Genomic DNA, 4,098 nt, shown 5'->3' on the forward strand with positions numbered 1-4,098 from the left:
AAATTGTGAGGTAATTGTAATAAGTACCCTCAAGATTTAATATATAATTTTATACTTAGTCATGTTTTAATAAAACACGTATTTTACTTTCCTCGTATTCGAAATGAAAAGTAGAGTGTTTAACTCGAGTGAAAGGCATCATATCAGCCTCGGACTATTGGCGCTCTCACTGCGTTCGAGCACCAAACTACCTCGGCAGAAATGAGTGCCTTTCATCCCTTGGTTAACAATCTACTAGTAACACACCTTTGTTTTTATCATGAAATGGTGTTAAAAAAATACCGCTAAACATGTGCATCCTTAAAAAAGTTCAACAATAATTATTATTTTAAGTCGAGTGTGAAAATTATAATTTCTTGTAAAGATTAATAGAGTCTGTGCGGAAAGAGAAGAGTCGTGAAATGTATGGGCTGCCTTGAAAATAAAAATGAAAAAAATATTTATACTCGTATAAATATGCCTTACATTCCACGACTCTTCTGCACACACTCTATCGACTGGTCATATGATCAATATGATTATCATAATCCTGACTTACCATAATCATAATTGCATATAAAAGTGCCAAAACGCCGAGCATGACGTGCATGCCTATTTCTGTAAATTTAATTAATGTATAATACTTAGTGAACAAAAGCCACTAATAATTACAGCATTCGTTTATTTAATTTGATTTCAAATTGTTTAAGTATTTTCCTCGCGTTGGTGTGGAAAGAAATTGTGTTTCATTTGGTAGCAAAGTTTTTTTAAGCCTCATGCGTTGTAGTTGAAACCCTCGCTACTTTCAAGATTCCTGTACTTTAGAACCACGCGCTACGCTCATGGTTCTATTTTTGAAACTTTCACTTACTCGTGTATCAATATTAGCACGAGGATATTAAACAACAACTTTGCCCCTTGTAAAACAATTGCACATTAATGTGCCCAATAATAGGGCAGACATTAACGAAATAGAAATTGCTCAGGACGGATAGTTAGTGTATTATTATAAATATTATTATTTTGTATCTCCTTGGATATCACGGGCCTATAATCCCGGTTTTTTGATAGGCTTGCGTGGGGACACAGATCCAACACGTAGAGGCCCCTTGGAGAGCTTTTATGTCATGTAGAACGCCTGCTGGAACCCGTTCACAGGTGCAACAATAGACAGAGGCATTGGGACTATTGTAGAAAAAGAGAACAGTATACCGATCTATGGATTGAAGTTTGGGTGGACTATGAGACTGGGTTATTACAAAGACGTACGGACACCTGCCATAACAATGTGTTCACAAGTTATCGAGGCAGGTGGGGACTTGCCGCGCACTAGATGGGCCTATTATTTTTATTATTATAAGCCTATACAATTACAGTGTCCCACTGCTGGGCAAAGGCCTCCCCCCCTCGATCTCCACTCTTCTTATTTGATTAATCACCATGTACCTACTTAAGAGTAGGTATTATGTACACAATTACATGCACAACGAAGAGCGGAATTTCTTCTTAGGAAGAATCCTTTGACATGGCGCCTGGCCATTTGTAAGACGTAATTTTCATAGTTAATTGAACCTAACAGATTACCCGTGAAAGGGTAACAGATTAATCATGAAAGGTACTAAATCCTGGCGTAATAAAAATAGTTGTAGCGTAGCGTTTTTTCTTAAAAACGATATCAATACGGTGAAAAATTAAAGCGCCTGAATTTTTTTAATAGCAATGCAAAATGTAAAATGAGTATAACTCGGAAACCACAAATAAAATGGCTCAATTTATAATTGAATATGAAAGTACTAAAAAGGTACTAAAATTTGGCTTTTATAGAATTTATCAATAATCGCGGGATCATAGCGTAATAAAATACACCCGCCATTCTGACTGTCAGGTTGGCGGGTGTAACGTTTTTTGCTGATAACTTTAAATACCGTGAGGTACTAATTTTTGTATATGAGGTACCAAATAGTACAAATTAGGTACTAAAATATGGTATGCTTTTTGTTTATTTTTGTTTACATACACCCGCCATCCTGACTCTCACTTATAAACACTTATAACTTGTTTTAATACAGTTATGCCAACAAATCAGTAATAAATCTCATTAGTTTTTCTTATGATATCACTCTTGATATCATTATAAATAGTCCCAATTTTTAATAAATCTTTAATTCTTTGTAATGTACGCTGCATCGTACACCATGCATTTAAGGGTTAAATACCTACCTACATTTTAGTTTCATGCTTTCTTTCTGATGGAAAGTGTGCCGGACTAAGCCTAATTTTCTTTCTTGCGCATACGCACGTTCGAACTACTTCAAACCCTAAGTAAAACGTACTCAAATCGTTAATCTTTGTCCATTTATACTTATAATAATTCTTTGTAATGTACGCTGCATCGTACACCATGCATTTAAGGGTTAAATACCTACCTACATTTTAGTTTCATGCTTTCTTTCTGATGGAAAGTGTGCCGGACTAAGCCTAATTTTCTTTCTTGCGCATACGCACGTTCGAACTACTTCAAACCCTAAGTAAAACGTACTCAAATCGTTAATCTTTGTCCATTTATACTTATAATAGGTATTCAAGGGTAAGACGCCTACTTACGGGACGTTTTTTACCGTTTGCAGCTACATATCTTCAAGCTGTCCGTGGGGATTATCTAGGCACTGCAAAATAAAACACGTGATGTTTTTAACTTATATATTTAATTCAATATACACCTAACACTACCTTGCGGACACAAGAAAATATAATATATCCAATATAATAGTGATATATGTCAAAAAACCCACGTAATATAGATGAATGCAAAAATAATACTTCAGTAAACTTGTCTTGGTGTTGTATGTAATAATGATAATTAGGGAAATGATACAGAACACGACACGGGACCTCGTGGAGTGGAACGTTGTTTTGATGCCTACAAGTCTTACAGCCCCGTTGGTCGGAAATTATTACAAAAAACTACTTTTTCTCAAAAATGGACGGCAAAGTCGACGTTGCCGGTTAAAAAATAGGTCGCGAAGTGCGTAGTTTATGGTCATTCAAAAAATTAAAAAGTTAAAAACATTGCAGTCTCGATTTCGGGACTGCAATGTCGCATACAAATTCCATTATTTAACGAGTTCCAAACTTTTTAAAACTTTAAATGGCCATATCAAATGAAGGCATAGGTCCCTTAAACAGCCAAACAGATGATCAGCACTTATTATTATAAAGCCTATAACAGACTATCGCACCGCACCGCGACCTTGGAGCGTCGCACCTATAAGTGAGAGCTAGAAACAGATATCTCTTTCTCGCTCTCACTTATGGGTGCGACGCTCCAAGGTCGCGGTGCGGTGCGATAGTCTGTTACAGGCTTAATGTTGGTACCATGACTATTTAGGTGTCTCAAATAGGTTGGCGTATTTTCAGCAGAAAAATACACTTCTTTTTTTTTTTTAAAGGCGGCAAGCAAATTTTTTTAATGTTTGTATTTTTTTCTGTGAAAATTAGAACGTTGCTTCTGTAAGTTCTGTAAAATATTTCTATTTCTTGCACCATTTTTGAGAAAAGCACTATATATGACTCGGCTGGAAGGCTACTTGCTGGCTTCGGATTCAATTAAACGGACTCCCAAGGTCGTCCGTTTAAAACGAATCCTCAGCCTGCAAGTAGCTACTTCCGAACCTCGACAATAATGTACTATTATATTGCACCATCTCAGTCATGTGTTTAACGGTTTGCGTTTAGATCTAAACTTAATGTTATACAAAAGTTATAAAAACGCGATTTATTGCTAATGTACAGTCGACGTCATAATACACAGACCACTCACGCCATTATTCACAGTGTAATGGAAACTAGGCATCGTGTTACACATATATAGGTAACGTATTTTCATCACACTTGCTCATACAGCGTGATATATCACGCAGGTTTAAATAGAGGGACTTAAGGAAATTATGGATATATTTTTTAAATTATGTTACCCTCTTTTACGATTGATAAATGCGATGTTACTGTCTTACAAACCAAGAAGGTTAAAAAAAAAGTCAAATATTAATTTAAAATAAATGAGTGTAAGTACCGTACCTATTAACATTTAATTTGCATAAAACTTTTTTCATCGCAAGT

The 4,098-nt window shown here is 35.7% G+C and overlaps 1 long non-coding RNA gene across 1 annotated transcript; it reads right to left on the reverse strand.

Annotated features, from left to right (window-relative positions):
* Positions 1-2,665: 2,665 nt before the first annotated feature.
* Positions 2,666-3,792, reverse strand: LOC134661034 (uncharacterized). The gene is made up of 2 exons (XR_010097919.1): positions 3,668-3,792; positions 2,666-2,946 (listed from the first exon to the last, which is right to left on the reverse strand). It is a non-coding gene; the product is annotated as an uncharacterized LOC134661034 (long non-coding RNA).
* Positions 3,793-4,098: the final 306 nt, after the last annotated feature.

The sequence above is a fragment of the Cydia amplana genome, chromosome Z (genome assembly GCF_948474715.1).
Source record: "Cydia amplana chromosome Z, ilCydAmpl1.1, whole genome shotgun sequence".
NCBI classification, from domain to species: domain Eukaryota; kingdom Metazoa; phylum Arthropoda; class Insecta; order Lepidoptera; family Tortricidae; genus Cydia; species Cydia amplana.